We start from the raw sequence: 19339 nt of genomic DNA on the forward strand, positions 1-19339 counted from the left end.
ACACATTCGGTTAGAGGGGAAATGATGTTGGTAAACTATTAAAAATCAAAGCAAAATACATATTTTCCACCATCTATAGGCTTATGATCTTTTTGCCCTGACATTTTAAGTCTGTTTGGTGGTTTTCATTTCACAGAGTTTCGGTTAGGCCTGGTGAGAAAGTTTAGCAAGCCAAGTGGCTTGCTCTCAAGACTGACAACCATAGTTTGATCCCCAGAATCCACACAGTGAAAGAAAAGAACCAATTTCTGAAAGTTGTTCTGTGACTGCTTATGTGAATGCTACACACACACACACATACACACACACACACTCACTCACCCACTAGATGTAATAAAAAAGTAATAAGAATACTTTGTATTCACAACTTCATCTGAGGTTTGAACAAAAATGATATTTTATTTTATTTTTATTTATTTTGGATTCAGATCAAACATTTCTTTTCATACTGACGTTTTATAAGATATTTTCTTTATTTTTCAAATGTTATCCTCTTTACTGGTTTCCACTGCAACTCCCCCTCTCCCATATCCTGCCCCTGCTCACCAACCTACCAACACCACCTTCCCTGTCCTGGCATTCCCCTACACTGGGGCATCGAGCCTTCTCAGGACAAGGGCCTCTCCTTCCTTTGATGTCCAACAAGATCATCCTCTGCTCCATATGCAGCTGGAGCCACAGGTTCTTCCATGTGTACTCTTTGGTTGGTGGTTTAGTCCCTGGGAGCTCTGGGAGTACTGGGTGGTTCATATTGTTGTTTCTTCCTTGCGGCTGCAAGCTCCTCCAGCTCCTTTGGTCCTTTCTCCAACTCCTTCATTGGGGACCTTGGGCTCAAGCCAATGGTTGGCTGAGAGCATCTACCTCTGTATTTGTCAGGCACTGGCAGAGCCTCTCAAGAGACAGCTATATTATCCTCCTCTTAGCAAGCACCTGTTGTCATCCACAATAGTGTCTGGGTTTGGTGACTTCATGTGAGATGAATCTCCAGGTGGGGCAGTCTCTGGATGGCTTTTCATTCAGTCTCTGCTCCAAACTTTGTTTCTGTAATGCAATTGAATCATTTCTACTTTCTCTTTCTGTCCCAAATACCTCTTTTTCTCTTTCAAATTCCTAGCTTCTTTTTACATTAACTGTTGTTACACCCATCCCCTTACCCCCAACAGTTAATTTCTTAATAGGCTATTGTTCAGTAAGTGTGATAATCTTGTTCTAAAGAACAGAAGCATCTCATAAATTTACAAAAGATAATTTAAGTTAAAGGACAGGAAGGATGGATAAATAAATAAATATACAAACAAACAAATAAATAAGAGCAGTGTATTGTATGGCCCCAAAGAAGTTATAGGAAAGAAGTTGTTGGTAGAAGGATTGTGTGTTTTATGTACTGGATTAATTCATTAACACATTCCTGTGAGTAATGATAAACTCAACTCTTTCATATATTCTTTTATTTTGAGTGGTTTCTTTAACACATATTCAGTTAGATGGAAAATTAGTGTTGGTAGACCATTGAAAATTAAAGGAAAAACACATATTTTCTACTTTCTATAGGCTTACAATCCTTTTTCACCCTATTATTTTTAGTCTGTCCTGGTGCTTCTCATTTCACAAGAGCTTTCATTAGGCCTGAGAAATAAATAACTTTAACCAGAATTTTAGGAATAAATTATAAATAGTTTTTTGAAGAACAAAAATATCCATGTATTCTTAGCTCATTTATCCTCCGACTCGTGGAAGTAAAAGTGAAACTGCACACGTGGGAGATGTAGAGTATACAAAGAGTGTTAGGATTCTGTCTAAGCTCCACCACCACTGTTACCTGGCAACAATCAGGTATGCCCCACCCCACAGTTATCTGGCAGCAGCCAGGTAGCCTGGCATAGAGGCCCTCCTCTCTCTCTTGCATCTCTTATTCTCTCACTCTCAGCTTCTCTCTTGCCCTCTTGGGCTCTGCTCCCCTCCCCCATCTCTGCATGTGGTCATGGCCAGCCTCTGCTTCTCTACTCTCTCCCTCTCTCTGCCTTTCTCTGCTGTCTACCAACAGAACTCCATAAATCTATTAGTAATTTAGTTTGCAAGGCTGGATGTCTTAACTGGTCTTTGTTATACACTGGACTGCTGAAGAAGTAGGCTATAATGTCAGTGAAAACCTGGACTTGACAGCCAGAGCCAAGGCAAGCAGGTAAAAAGAGAGAGCTTCCTTTTTCCACCGTCTTTCTATAGGCTACAAGTAAAAGGTATTGCTCAGATTAAAGATGGATCTTCCTACTTTAAAAAAAATCCAGATGTGAATGGGTATTTTTACTTCAAATGATTCAACAACAACAACAAAAAAAAGTTCCTCAGTGGTGTACCCAGGCACTTGGGATTTGGTTAACTCCAGATGAGGTTGATAAACCCAGAGTAAGCATCACAGTCTACATGTATGTGTGTGGACCTCGTGCAAGTCTCATATCTTCAGACTACAGGAAATGGTGTCAAATCATTTGGAACTTGAGTTACAGAATGTTGTGAACAACCATGTAGGCATGGGAACAGAACCCTGGGTTCTCTGTATGAGCAATAAGTGCTCTTAACCACTATGACATCTTTCTTGCTCCACTACATAAGACTTTAGAGCAGTGGTTCTCAGCCTTCCTTATGCTTAACCCTTTAATACAATTCCTTATGTTTTGGTGAATTTCAACCATAAAATTATTTTGTTGTCACTTCCTAACTATAATTTTGCTACTATTAAAAATCCATTATGAATATAAATATCTAAAATGCAGGATATCTGATATGAGATCCCGAAGAGCTCATAACCCACTGCTTTAGAAGGACTATAAGACACAACCATTTACCTACTTCTTTTTTTATTTTTTTCTTCTTTCTTCACTGTCTCCCTAAATCATAAATAATGTATCTACAAGCAACAATTAGGTCACACATGTACTTCTAATGACTTTCCCCTTCATTAACAACTTATCATTAGGTGTGTTTAGGTTCATATTTAATCATATGTGAGATCTCAGTTCTTCTTTTCACTACAGAGTGTCTCCATCAGTTGATTTGAGAAAAAGATAGAATAAATATTCTTCCCTTTTTCCTAACCCCAGCCTATAATTATTTTTGTCATTGAAACAGTAATTGAGAACTCATAAAATATCAGTGGAGTTAGAACACAGTAACTAGGATTCAGGTGGGGTGGTTATTCTCATTAAAAATACCAAAAAGCCTGAAAAATTACAAAACAAACAAACAAAGTAAAGCAACAAAAACTATAAGAAAGCAACAACAATAACAGAGAACAGAAATCAATAGAAAAAAATCTCAATTAGTGAAACCAGAAAAAAAGAAAATCATAAAACAAAATCCAATAAACATTATGTCTAGATTTCTGGTCAGAAAGAAAATATCTTGGATTCTCTCTGTTTTAGAGAGATATTAAATAATCATTTTTCACGAATAAATATTTATAATGCCCATTTGCCTGTGATAGTGTCAGGACCCATCTAGAAAAGGCTAAGTCTATCAGGTCATTTCTTTGAGATAGTTTCACTGTGGAACAGCTATAAATGAGCTGTTCGAGGCAAGGCCCAAAGAACAATGTCTCAGGATTGATTCTTGCTATTGATATGCCTTTCTTGTCATTATTAAGTTAATATAGCAATCCCTGGACATTAGCCCACCCTCTTGGGCAGATTTTCTGCAGACCAATGAAGATGTACTGTCTTGTTGTGATGCTATATAGACAAATAGATGATTTCTTAATTTGTAATGATAATTCTATAAGAATCCTAAATTTAAACTAATAATTATTGAGGCTTTCATAATAAGGCCTGCAGTTAAGGCCATCTGTAATATGAACACTGAAATGAGAGCTCAGCTAGTCTTCATGTGTCACCAGTTCATTGCATGGAGGTAGAACTTATATATTGATACAGATTTATGATTTAGGAATACATTTTTTAGGTCATAAAACCATTATCTAAAGTTTGTAAAGAAATCAGTGATTTATTGTAGGTGTAATGACAGAAGATAAAATATTGACTGGGTTCACCTATATAATACAAAACTTCAATGCTAATTTGTCTCTTGACAAACTTTGTAAACTTAGACAAAAGAATTATTGTTTTAGACTTCCAATGAACTATACAAATAATGAATGCTTAGGTAGATAACTACTCCTAGTAGAAACACAGGTAAACACCTCTGTTGTAACTTCTTGTTCAATTTATGATTTGAATTTGTGTTTGAACTTGTGAACTTTTGGAATAGCATGTGATCTATTCTCCAGAAAAGGTACAAACAACTGTGTACAAAGCCATTAAGTCAGCAGAAGGAGAATAGGCTAGAAGTATTACAGAAATGAGGAGTTGAGCAGATGAGGAAACAAAGAATAGAACAGAATTAAGTAGATGCAAAAGAAATATTGAATAGAAGGAGAGTAGGAGCAATATAGAAACGGCATAACACAGCAGAATATAATAGGGCCTAGGAGAAAAGAGATGAGTCTAAGAAGAGAAGGAGCTGCAGAGAGCAGAAAACAGCCATCAGGCTTTTTTTTTAAATGAGACAGGATTTTAAAACTGACTTAGTAATAAAAGGATAGAAGCGCTTTCTTTCTCTAGCAATAAAGGTTAAGCTTATTTTTTAATTCAGAATGAGGGAATTCATTTTGTGCTGATGCTTGATCCATGCAGCTTGTTCATGAGGGCATTTGCTTCACCTGCCACACAAAAATATGCATATGTAACTGTAGGTGTGCATGCATAGGTAGGTCAGTATGAGACAAGTAGCTGGGCCTGACAAGAGTGTTTGGAATTACGTATGAATATGTGCCTATGAATGAATGTGTGAAGGCATGTGTTTATGCATATCTGTTTGTGTAAAGGTTTTTCCTTTTGTGAGCATGACTCCCTACTCCTCCTCCTTTAGTAAAACTCAATTGCTCCAAACCTCCCTCCTACCTGGCCAACTAGAGGAGAGGCTTCTGGGCAAGAGAGAAAGAAGTCCTAGCAATTAGTACCTTACCTACTGTTAAGCAAAAGGTGTGAATTCATCAATAGGCCTGCAGCTTTGAAATTCAATGTTCGGGCTTGAGAGTAAGTTAGAGTCAAAATAGGTAAATGCTAAGTAGAAATAGATTAAGCAACTTTTAGTCTCATAGGACCAATTCTTGCACCTGCCAATGTTCTACCTCTGAGAGGACCCTGTGCTCTGGGCAAAGCTCCCTGCAAATAGTACTTTGCCATCTGAAGTAGTTACTCTTATATTGCTGTGAAGAGAAACACCATGACCAAGGGCATTTATAGAAAAAAATTATGTATTTGGGGTTTTAGGTAAAAAATATGTGTTCACTGCTCTGAATCCCAGATTTCTATATCTGTGCAGCACCCAAGCACAGAATAAAAACTATTTCAATCACACTTGAACATTTGCAAACATTTTGGTACAAAACAACATGGTGTAACTAATACTTTCATAAAATCTATTTGTTATAAAGCTATATAGGTTGACAGCGTACATTGAGATATGAATAAGTTATATACAAATACTACTTTATTTTCCATAAGGGACTTGAACTTCTTGAGAATGTACTACTTCCTGCTAATTTTGGACATCAAGTTCCTAGGGGCAAGTCAAATCTTTGTTGCTAGGATATCTCCAACCAGCAATCCTGAAACCAACCAACAAACAGCAAATCATTAATTCAGTGAATGTAGCAAAACCGCAAACATAAGAATAGGAACTAGCTAGCAGCAACAACCACAGGCCCTCTCAGGGATCTTGCATTTACACCGTCTCAAGAGTCAGCAGAATCCAAAAATGTAAACTATCTGCAGCTGGCAAAAATCACACCCCTCCTAGAACATGAGACAAATCATAGTTAATAGCTATGGACAATCTGAAGCAGCCCCATATTCTACACCTGGGTTTAAAACAAAAACATAATCACATAAGATAACTGTTTTTAAAGAGACCAAATTTCTCACTACATTCCCTGTCTTTACAAGTTGCATAATGTTTTCAGAACCATAGAATGGGGGCTGAAGAAAATAGCCTTTTATGACATATCCAGCTCAAGTCACTTAACTAAATATACAATATCTTCAGCAACACAGGCTGACCCTCAACCCCTTTGAGGTAATCACGAGCTACATTAATACTCTATACCACTTTCTAATTATTTGGCCTACTCTGACCAACCATTTAATAGGTTCCCATGCTTGCTGTTGAGATTTTTATTAGTCTATGTCTTTTGTGGGAAGCATTATCAGTCCAAGCAGCTCAAATTTTAAAAAGATACACACACACATAGACACACACACACACACACACACACAGAGAGAGAGAGAGAGAGAGAGAGAGAGAGAGAGAGAGAGAGAGAGAATATGATTCCTTGAGGCTGTATCAAACAACATTTGTATTAATTTTTCCTCAGTCCTTCCGTCATCCTTTAGTATTATCTTCCCTCCCTCCTATCCTGTTGGGGCTCCTTCTCTGTTATTCCATTTCACACTTTATCACATCTGTACTGTGACATTCCCTTCCCAAGATTCTACCCTGTCTAAGGTTCGTGGTTTCTGTACCCATTCCATGCTTTGTAATCATATGTAAATATTCAGAGCTAGTAACCACAGATGAGAAAGAACAACTCAACATTTGTATTTCTCTGGGTTACCTCACTGATTTTAATATCCATCCGTTTACTTTTAAATTTCATTATTTTTTTTAACAGAAAATAGCATTCCATTGTATCTGTGTATTACCCATTACTTATCCATTCAACTGCTGAAGGACATTCAGATTATTTGTGTTTCCTGAGTATTTGGGTAAGGTGTCAATGAATGATACTTGCTGAGCGAGTATCTATGGATTCTTCACATTTTCCAAATATTATTTTCATTATGAACTATCTTGAAAAAGTGTGCTTATTATCATCTTTGATTTCAGAAGAATGATCTTTAATGATTTTAAAACAATCAAGAGCATGGAGGTGAACACTGTTCTTTAAAAATATTGGTTTGAAATAGAAAACTCAGTGTACCATTATTGGCAACCAGTCGTTCCAGTTTAATTACTTGAAGTTGCAGGCTCTATGTTACCCATTTTTGAGAAAGTAATTGACCGAACCAATTCTTTGTAACTATGTGTACAAATATATGTTGTCCTATGTGAAAAAATGTCAAACTCAATCTTTAATGTTTTCTATTCAGACTATCACCATAGTTAAATATAAACACAAGTCTTTATTTGTTTCATATTTCCTTGCAAAGAATATTGAAAGAATATCACACAAAGATAAAGCTTAATTGCTCTTCTGATATTATTATCTAATGCAAACTTAAAGGCTTTCTTTTTTAAGTGGGAGTCTATAGAGTCGAAGAATAAATCAAGCCTAAGTATACATTAGAGGAACTGGTTTGATTGTTTCTTATCAGCCAGCAAATTTATCTACCATTGCATTTTGTATTATTGGTAAAAATAGCACTATGGAAGAAAAGAAACCTAAGATTTTTATGTTAACAGAAAAATTATTTTTGATCTTCAAACCCCTTGCAGAGACATCAGAGACTACTCTGCAACAATAAGACACATTTTGAGAAACAAGTGTAGCACTATAAACAAAAGAAGAACTTTCTCTGATTAACACCACAAAAACTGTAATATTCTCTATATTTCTCAAAATAATTCTATTGCCATGGTGACATCTCAGTACATCTAGTTATCCACTGCAGCTTTATGTTCTTGTCAAGTGTCTTCTTTACATTTGTCTTCCTTGTTTATTTGTTAAAGCTCTGAGTAACAGTTTCTTCCTATCACCACAGTGGCTTTCCATAAATATTCACCATGTAATAGCTAAGCACATAATATGACCGAATAGTTTATATTTCTTAGAAGACACTGAAGGTTTTGGACAACAGGGGCATACTCTCATACAATTAAATTTTCTTTTATTAAGAATAAGTTAAGCTCCTTTAAGTTGCTTTGAAAGGGATAAGCATTTTCATCTTCAAATAACAAAGTGGAACACTGCCACATTAATTCCTCTTCTCTTTAATTATAAGAAAATGACACAGAATAAAAAGCAGGGATTAGTAAATAAATTGCAAAGGGTAGTTTTCATGCCATCCTAAATGTCTATTTTTATGGTTTTTAACCTAATTGGATTTGTTCACTTTGCATATTTTTTGAGTCAGAAAATTTTGAGGTAGAAAAAAAAGCAGAAGACACAATTATTATGGGGATTATTCTGACTAAAGTACTGAAAAGAAGCATTTATTTTTGTTAAAGGTTGAATATGGATGCAATTTAATTTAAGCTAAGGTATGTGAACTTAGGTGTATCAATGGTTTGCTATGTATATGTGACTATTTGTAAAACAAGAGGACACTAGATAAATTTCTGATTTATTTCTGTTTTCCACCAACCTACAATCTGTGACCTTAATATTCATAATAATTACTGTATAACAGTTCATGGTCTATTTAAGGAGGGGAAATAAATCATTTTGTTTGCCTATATAATGTTTTAATACTCTAATCTATTCCTAACAAATTTTAATATGTAAATTTATAATCTTACATGTAATTATTAGATGCAAGGTTATATTTTTACCAAACAACTGCATTTATAATAAATTATCTTTTTCATAAGTTTGAACAAATGATGGCTTCATATGTATGCTTTTTCCTGTGTATTGTTGGTCAAGCTGTCCATCTCTTTTACTAACCATATAAACAAAAACACTAAATATTTTTAATCTGTGTATGATATCTGAAAGCATAAGATGCTCTCAAAATTTATTTCTCTTGTTTCTAAATATGTAAGCTGAAATTTTAGAATTGGAATTCAACAAGAAAATGGTAACAGGGAATTGTAATAATATAATTGTATCCATTTCTACGTAAATAATGGCTAACTTAAGGGTCTTTGGATGATAGAAAATATTAAGCCAAACTCTGCCATTCTAGAATGTTGAGAACAGTTAGTGAAGGGATGATGGGGCTTGCATGTCTTATTTGATTTGGGTCAGCATAATAATCCCTAACTAAGCATTTACAATGCACAACCAAGGAAGCATGTTAGCAGTGGGTCTATGGTTTGACTCTCTCCTCTTTTTTTTCTCTCATTTTACATATTTTTCTCAATTGCTGTTCTACGCAGTGAAAGTTAGAATACCTTTGCAAGCATATCTTGAAGAATGCCGAAGGAAGTCAAGATTTGAATTTCTAAACTAATCAAAATGCAAAAGTGAGCTAGTCCACTATCCCTACTCTTAGAATAACAATAAAACTAAATCTGTGTTTGCTTGTATAGTTAACCTGTCAAATCACTTTGTCTTTCACAGTGGTATATGAACTGAATATTTAAAAGATTCCATGGCAGAGCATATGTTGTTCCTGCCTGCTTCATGTGTAAGATACATCCTGACTTTATTTGGAGGGAAGAATGGAAGGCTGTGTGTTAGTTTAAGAACGCTCCCTCATAGGCTGAATAATGTGTGCTCTCCTCCTGACCACTGTTGTTGGAAGTGTTGGGAGAATAAGAAGCTGTGGCTTGCTCAAACAACTGTGCCCCGGGAAGTGGGCTTGAGGTTACAAAAGACTCATGCCATTGCCAATGTCTGCCTTGACCCTCTTGCTTCTGCATCAGAATGTGAGTCCTTAACTCTTGTTCAGTCACCAATGGCTCTACAGAAAAGGCCTCTGAAACTATAAAGCAAATTAAATGCTTTTTTTCATAAACTGTTTTGTCATGGTGATTTACCAAAGCAATAGAAATCTAAATATTGTTAAGTTTCACTCCAGGAACAAGGGGCTGAGGTACATGTTTTACATACCATTAGTAGTCCTGGCCTCTAGGTCCTCCCAGCACCCTTTGTCCCTACCTTTGGCTAACATAGTCTAGACATTTTGGTCTTTCCTCCTCCTCCTCCCCCTCCTCCTCTTCTCCCTCCCCCTCCTCCCCCTCCTCCTCCTTCTCCCTGTGTTCCTCCTCCTCCTCCTCCTTCTCCTCCTCCCTCTCCTCTTTTTTCTTCTTTCTCTGCTCTCCTGCTTTCTCTTTTTCTTCTCTTCTCCCCTATCTTCCTCCCCATAATGACTTCTCTAGCTTTGTTCCTTTGAACGAGTGAACTTGCCCACCTGAGAACAGTTTCCCACTAAACCTGCTTATATGTGGTCTAATCTGGTGTAAATTGGTTCATTTCACCGGCAGAGAGATAACTTTTCATTGGAGGCATGTCGCAGGGGAGTTGGATCCTCCCCCTTCCCCCAAGCTCTGTGGGAATAGAAGACCACTCCTTTGCCTTATCTTTCTCTCCACTGGATAGGATCAACTTTGGACTTGGTAAGGAACCTATCTCCAGCTTCTGCCTAATCTTCCAGGTCCTGGACATTTTGGACTTTCTCTGCTGAGTCACAGCCAAGACAGAGCTAGCCCATTCCCAAACAAGGAGCAAGTCTTTGTTCTAGGGGAGCCTTTGAGAGAAAAATGCCTTATCTGAAGTTACTGCCCCCTAAAATCCACTGGATCCCAGACTACCAGGTGGGATGCCAATCTCATAGTTCCAGAATTTTGGCAAAGGCCGGGAAGATGGGTACTTCTGTGTCTGAAACTGATCCCCAGATGCCTCTTGAAATTCTGCTATAACACTTACCTAAATTGGTCTGAACTCCCTATATCACAGTATTTTTGGAACCCTTCTCTCGCCCCTCGCCATTCTCCTGCAAGGAAACACAATTTCAGCAGCTGAGTACAGGGCTCCAGGGGCTGCGAAGCTGACCCCTGTACCTCGGCTCCCACCCCTCATGTTCCCTCTTATCCTTTGTGGTGGCTGTGAGTGGGCCAGCCTGTTAGTTTTAACTTTGCCCCTTGGACAGGTTTAAGAATACCTTAGTGTACCATGGGATGACCGCCATCTTGACTGTGGGATGAAGAGGGTGGAGTCTTGGCTTCACTGCTATCTTGTTTAAAGGCAGTCACAGGACTGGCAGCCCTCTTTGTTATGTGTAATGGCCACTGATTGCTTGTTTCTTACTGGTTTTGAATGAATAAGAAAAAAAATGCTATTTCTCCATCCAGCAGCTGTCAAGACTCGAATTTACACTTGGGGTTTCTAGCCGCTAGATTTATTTAATTTATTTATAAATTTATTTATTTATTTATTGAAAGCACACCTCCATGCATACATGTAATAATAATAATAATAATAATAATGCATATTTAATAATCAAGGTATACGTTTTCAAGGTTAAGCATTGGATGGGTATCTAGAAACAAGTAAATTTTGTCTATTCAACTATACCTTAGATAGATAGATGGTCCTTAGGCACTTCAGAGAACTGCTGAATATGGTATTTAAGATGCTTAAGCTTACCATGACAGACAGAGACTCTAAAATCCTAGCACTGAATCCCTCCCACCCTCATAGACTCAAAAAAGATTCAGGCAAATTAAGAAAGGTCTCCACCTGAATTTTGGTGTGGTAATTGCGGAGATAGACTGCACCATTGCCTGCTCATTCCTAAGCCTGGGTCTGAACTGTGAACAAACAATAACACAGACGTGCCTCAATGTTTGTCTCCTAAATTTCTCCTCCACAGGAGGGCCTCTCAGATTTGCCAGAGCCTGGACGCTGAAGATTGATCCTTAACTGAGACCTGTGTCCCTAACTAAGCATTGACATCACAGGAATCTATGGGTAGCCATCTAGGTAATGGGTAAGTCTATCATTTTAATTGGTACATAGGGCACTTAGATTATATCCTTCTCATCTCTGTGAAGAGTTTGAGGAGTATATTAGGGAACTTTACTGTTCCTTTATCTAAAGTAGTTCACTTGACTACAATGACTCCTCTCAGTGATCAACCTCCTGTCTCTCATGGTGAATAATTGGATAGAAAAAAAATGAAACATGGAAGTTTTATATATGGTCTGAGATAGGGAAACCTCTAAGAAAAAATGTTTGGAGGTCTAGGAAGGTGTTTTGATGTTGGCAAACACAAATTATGAAAGTCAAAGATATGATTAAAAACTTGAGTAGCAATAGGGAAGTAATTTAAGGAATGTGTAAGTTAAGAAAGATGCTTGAGATTTCTTCCCCTCACTATGCTACTGTTATATTGAGACTTCAAAGTTCAGAGCTTTGACATTAACTAGTGGTAATGGTAACACAACTGAAATGTATCTTTTTGTAAACTTTAAAAGATTCTTATATGGTTCAGGGAAGTCTTTTGGATTCATAACTCGCAGGTCAAATGAACTCCTGATAAATACTGTCTATCAACAGTCTGTTTCCTTCCCCACCTGTCTCTTCCTGAGGGTGAGATCTATTCCATTCTCCTTGATCTTGGGACAGCCCCCTTCTCCACCTACCAAATCCATGGACCTAAAAGTTTCAAATGTACACTCCAAATTTTTTTTCTCTCTAAACTCCTTAATTTTACCCTCTGTCTCATGTGTGAGTTGTGTGTGTGTGTGTGTGTGTGTGTGTATGTTCTAGCAGGCTGACAAATCCACATGTTTACTCAAACCTGATTCTAGTACATCTACTAAGCAGTTTCACACAGGTATATCAGCCCAGCCTCAAAGACTGCTTCAACTGGACCTGCTGATTCCTAACTCCACATGGTCTCACAGCCTAGACAACAGTGAAACAGCCAGATCTCCTATGACTTGAGCAGCTTCCCAATTTTCTTAGTATCCCTGAAGACAGTCATGCCTAGTGTCAGCAGGAAGTAGTCATAGATAATTTTGTCATCATTTATTTATTATCCAGAAAATGCTGAAATATTGGGTTTCAGACCTAGGATGGGGGTAAGGTGCATATTTTACATATGTAGCTGACCTCTAGGTCCTCCCAGCATTCATCAGTCTATACTGGTACATGCTGATGCCCTAGATATGAACTTTCCAGCGCAGGGGCTGGGCTACCCTTTCCCTAGAGGCCTCTTCTCTTCTCTTCTCTTCTCTTCTCTTCTCTTCTCTTCTCTTCTCTTCTCTTCTCTTCTCTTCTCTCTTCTTCTCTTTCTGATCTCATGCTTTCCTCTTTTCCTCCTCCCCTTTGTGTCCCGCCTCATGGTGAATTTCTTTGCCTCCTTCCATGGAATGAGCGAACTTCCCATGCAAGAGAAGTTTCCCCATAAACCTGGTCACACATATGGATTGAATAGAGTCATTTAGCGGGCAGAGAAATAACTTATCAAGCATTTATATCCTAAGTTTATGGCTCTATGCTAATGCCATAACCTGTGACCAAACCTGAGCAAACCCTCACATCCTCTTACAGAGATGGCTTCAAGGAGAGCCCTTGGCTTTCTTTAGACCCACTTCACAAGTACGACTTTTTTTCTATAACTTTAGAGAAGATAGATATTTTCTGACTACAATGGTTGCTGACAGAATATTATAGGTCAGAGGCCAGATATTGTTTCCACAAGGAGAGTCAGTCTCTGATCAAAGAAACAACAGCATATAGTATGTCATACTAATGCCTAAATTTTCATTGACCTATTTCAGAAGGAATCTTATTATTATGGGCTTCAAAATTCCACTACAATACATACAAGAGATATAATTTCCTGTTATCTTTATGTAAATAATTTAGTTGTATATTTTCTTAATGAATTGTTTGATTTTTGATTAGTGCTGAAAATAAATATAATGCTATGTTCCTATTAAGAGAAGACACCAAATACTTATAAATATGTAACAGACCTCATTTTCTGACAGTTTCTCATATAACCCATGCAGTAAGTACACAAATATGAAAGGAACTAAAGATTTCCTTTAGTCTTCATTTAAAAGTGTGATTTGTTATAGCATTTTAATTTTATATTGCCCAATTTACCTTTTAAGATTCCATTTTAAGCAATATTTAATCACTCAAGTGGTATTCAATTGTTTTGAACTTCAGTGTGTATGTAATGCATTAGAAAATTATAGAAACAAAAATCAATGAGAAGTCATTAGTAGCATACAAAAGTCTCATGGGGAGAATTCATTTTATCTATTTTCCTTACCTCCAAATACTTTTTGTAAACAAAATTTGCAGCTTATATAAAGTTATAGCTGACTATCTGTTGCACTACAGTTAGCTCTTACCCAGGCGGTGCCTCCTTTCCTGACCTTCAACCACCTTCTAGGAATCTTATCTGTGCTTATCCTCAGTCCACAGGTGGTCATCACCTCCCTATCCATTTGAATCACTAATGTCCTCATCTGAAACACTCTTCACAAATAGCTCTTACTACTCCATTGTCCTGGCACTCTATGCCACCAAATGGGCATCTGGTCTACACACCTGCTGGTGTCACAGGTACACCTCATGTCACAGGTAGACCTCACATATCTTTTCTTCCATGGCGCTTAGGCGGCCACCTAAGGACCTGTGCTGGAGACCTGTTTGTTGGAAGTTCCTTCGTCTGTTCTTTCCTCTGAGATATCAATGCTGCTATCTAAATCCTTGCTCCACTTCACAGGTAGAACTCACCTCCCTATTTCTCTAGAACTATAAGCCCAAAATCTGAGTAACTGTGGGAGTACCTGATAGTTACACTGTCTACTGCTGAAAGCAGAAACTGTCCTTTACCTTACTTTACCTAACTTTACCTTACCTTACCTTACCTTACCTTACCTTACCTTACCTTACTTTACCTTACCTTAGCTAGGATAACACAGATCATCACTCAGTGATTTAAGACTCGACTTTCAGTATCATGTATCTGATCAAAAATCTATAGTGTCCTCTACTTCTTATAGGGAAGCTACAGTCATGAAATCGAACAGTCCAGTTGCCTAAACAAGACCTGCATAGTGATAACACCATCTGGACATGTCAACACTGATAGAGATTATCTTACAATTCTCTCCCTCTAGATGACTTAGGCAATTGATGGCTGCTCAGATTTAGTCCTCTTCAGGAGTAATCATCTGAAGTGATTCATATGCACACAAGCAACACAAAATGAACTCCTCGTATGTATGTATGTGTGTGTGTGTGTGTGTGTGTGTGTGTGTGTGTGTGTGTGCGTGCATGTGTGTGTGTGTGTGTGTGTATTATGGTAATAATTAAAGAAGAGATCATGAATTTGAGGACTGTGGATCATTGAGACATAAAGGGAGTTAAGGTAAAGAAAGAAGAGTAAAAATGTTTCAAATAAAGTACCCATGTATGAAATTTTCATAACTGTTTTTATACATTAATATAAATTTTCAAAAATCCATTAAATTGGAGTAACAGCAAAAATAGATCTAATGTTTATTTGCTCAACACAGATGTTCTGCAAAGTCATACCAAAAGACACAACCAACAACTAACATCAGGTGCTTAAGTGCCATTGTAAATCACAATATGAAAAACCAATACAGCTCCTGTGAGAATTACTGCTCTCATAGTAATGACCCCAAATGTGAGAAACTTAGATGACACTCCAAACAATGAATTTAAATGAGTTACTATAAATATGTTCTAGGAACTTGAAGATGGCAGTAGTCAGTGCTGGAATGAATTTAAAGAGGGCCCAAATATACTGTCAGCTAAAGTCCAAGAAAATACCAATAACTGAATGAAGCAAGGAAGACAATTAAGAATATGAAAATAGAACTTGATAAAGATATAGAAATATTGAAGAAACCCAAAATTCAAGTGAAATAAAGTTAATTCATAATTCTAGCATAATAAAATTATAGTACGTTAATCACATTAAGACATTTAAGTAGATGTCATCAAATCATAACTTTGAACCTGCATTTCCATGCAGCAATTCCCCATTTTATTTCTTAGATTATATTTCTACAAATGAAAGTTTTGTACTTGGTAGAAGAGGTAATGGAAGTGATGGCATCAATAACTTCATCATTCAAAAGACTCATGATGAGAAGAACTTCTTGATTATGTGAGTAATGGCAAAATAATATTTTTATTCTATTCCATACTATTATTTTGTCACTAAAGTAATCATAAAGATGTTTTATTGCTAATTCTACTTTTAAAGCATATATCCAAACATCGTATCTTACTTAAATATTCACATATTTTTCCTTCTTTCATATACTCACATTTTTTTTATTTTCATAGACTGATTGCGAATAGTGAATTTTAATTCTAAGTCATAGAACACATAGAAATATTACAAATTGTAGATTCTGGGAAATAATCACAATTATTGAATAATGAATCTAACTTTTTCTCCATGCATTAAAAGATAATATGCAAAGTACCAGGTAGCAAACCAAGAGAAGAAATATTCCTTTAAAAGCAAAATTATCTTTTCTCAGAGTAAATCAGTAGGTAAAGAATTAAGTTGTTCAGTATGAAAATTCCTCCCCATTTTTAAGGCTCTCTCGTATTCAGTCCATTTGTATCTCTACTTTTCATTTTCCCAGTGATTTTTGCATAGAAGTCTAACTGCATTACTGTCTGTTTTTTTCATTCGCTAATACTGTGATTTGAGAATATCATATTTCTCTTTACTTTTGGTATTTTTTATTAAAAAGAAAAGCCTTCAAATGGTTGTTTCTACACACTTGTTTTTGGACAACTAGTTTTCTATAATTAGAGCAGGTTAGCAAAATCAGTCTTTATATCTCCCTTGCAATGCTTCTTTCAACCCAAACAATTAGAGGAAAATCCAGAATTTACTCTGAGTTTAATTTGTGAATGCCAATCCCAGTCTGCATCTCCATCTCCTTCACTCTCCCTTGCTAGTCTTTCCTCAGGCTTTTCTTGTGGACTTTTACCCTTCTTCTTTCCTCTTCCTGCAAAATTCTTTCTCCTCATATGTTTTTAATCGGTCATCCTAAGATACAATGTATATATACAACATTTTCCTTTAGATTTTATAGAATAATACAGCCTCCACCACAATTGATTTTGGAATCTTTGTTCATAAAGAATGCTCCCCAATATCTAATCATTGCTGATATTTTGCCATTTTTCTCCTCCTCTATTTTCTTGCCTCAGTATACTATTTACCTTACTGTTTCTTCTTATATACTTGCTTGTTCTGGATGTTTTATAACTGTAACTATTCTTTGAAGGCCTCCTTCTGTCTTGACATTCAGAATTTAGCCAAAAACCTCTTGTTTTTCTTTTTGGCTTTTGCATTTATTTGTTAATGTTGCCCTTTTTCCCTTGTGGAGAACTGGGCTCTGTGGAAGACTTGCACCTTAGTCTCTAGCTGGTGAGAAGGTGCTGGTGTGTAATAATGTCCACATAATCACTTACCATGGCAGGAAAGACATTTCTCCTACACAGAAAGCTGAAGAAATCTATTTACACCCTCTGGGATATTGCTATTATATGATAAATACTTATAATTTATCTTAATCTGGCAAGTATTACGAGCTCAGATAAAATAACTTTTATGAACCACATTATTTGTAAATGATATATAAATTATTATATATATTTATATATAAACACATATATTATATATTTATATATAATATATTTATATTTATATTACATACACATATTTATGTTTATATATAAACATATATAAATGTATATATAATATATTATTAATAAATAAAATATTAAGTTAAAATGTTAAAATTATATAGTCTGATCAGTTAAGATTAAGAGCCATTTTTGGCTATTCCAAAAATATAAAGAACTAAGATTTATCATTCTAATAAGTGAAAATGCAGGTTCAATAAATCAATTAAAACCATAAGATGCCTTTATTTTTAATGATACATCAAATCTCAGGACATATCATAAGTTTTTGAGGAGACTGTACTTTTTTACTTATAACTTTATTCACAAACTTTCAGTTCCATTTTTTGAAGGAATGAGATATATGCAACTGTGGATTTTAAGTGACATACTGGCGTAAACGGCTTTTTTTTCCTTTTTGATATTCTTTTATTTCCTTTCCTTCTCTTTTTTATAAAATTTTTTTGGGATATTTTCTTTATTTAAATTTCAAATGTTATCCTCTTTCCCAGTTCCCACCGAAACCTCCTATATCATTCCCCTCTTCTGGTTCTATGAGGGTGTTCCCCACCCACCCACCCTCTCCTGCCTTTAATTCTCCTACATTGGGACATCAAACCTTCATTGGACTAAGGGCTTCTCCCACCACTGAAACTCAACATGACCATCCTCTGCTGTATATGGAGCTGGATCCATGGGTCCCTCCAGGTGTACTCTTTGGTTGGTGGTTTAGTCACTGTGAGGTATGGAGGGGGGGCTTTGGTTGTTTGCTATTATTGTTCTTCCTATGGGGATGCACAAGACCCTTCAGCTCCTTCAGTCCTTTCTCTAACTCCTCCAATGGGAATCCCATTGGGGACCCCATTGGGGACCCTGTGCTTAGTCCAATGGTTGGCTGTGAGCATCTGCCTCTGTATTTGTCAGACCCCAGAAGAGCCTCTCAGGAGACAGCTATATCTGGTTCCTGTCAGCATGCACTTTTTTTCTTTTCTATATTCTTTGTTTACATTCCAAATGTTTTCCCCTTTCCTGGTTCCCCCTTCCCCATAAGTCCCATAATTCTTCTTTCCTCCACCAATTTCCCAATCACCCCCCTCCCACATCCATGTCCTGGTAATCCCCTACAATGTTGCATCAAGCCTTTCCAGGACTAGGGCTCTCACCTTCCTACTTCTTGGGAATCATTTGATATGTGAGTTGTGTCTTCGTATTCAGAGCTTCTGGCTAATATCCACTTAACAGTGACTGTATTCCATGCGTATTCTTTTGTGAATGAGTTACCTCACTTAGTATGATATTTTCCAGTTCTAACCATTTGCCTAAGAAATTCATGAATTCATTGTTTTTAATTGCTGAGTAGTATTCCATTGTGTAAATATACCACATTTTCTGTATCCATTCCTCCATTGAGAGACATCTGGGTTCTTTCCAGCTTCTGGCTATTATAAATAAGGCTGGTATGAACATAGTGGTGCATGTGTCATTATTACATGCCAGGGAAACCTCTGGGTATATGCCCAGGAGTGGTATAGCAGGGTCCTTCAGAAGTGCCATGGCCAGTTTTCTGAGGAATCGCCAGACTGATTTCCAGAGTGGTTGTACCAGCTTGCAATCCCATCAGCAGTGGAAGAGTGTTCCTTTTTCTCCACATCCTCGCCAACACCTCCAGTCTCCTGAATTTTTAATCTTAGCCATTCTGACTGATGTGAGGTGAAATCTCATGGTTGTTTTGATTTGTATTTCCCTAATGATTAATGATGTTGAACATTTCTGAAGGTGCTTCTCAGCCATTGGAAGTTCTCCAGGTGAAAATTCTTTGTTTAGCTCTGTACCCCATTTTTTAATAGGGTTATTTGGCTCTCTGGAGTCTAACTTATTGAGTTCTTTGTATATATTGGATATTAGCCTTCT

The sequence above is a fragment of the Apodemus sylvaticus genome, chromosome 9, assembly GCF_947179515.1.
Source record: "Apodemus sylvaticus chromosome 9, mApoSyl1.1, whole genome shotgun sequence".
In the NCBI taxonomy this organism is placed as follows: Eukaryota; Metazoa; Chordata; class Mammalia; order Rodentia; family Muridae; genus Apodemus; species Apodemus sylvaticus.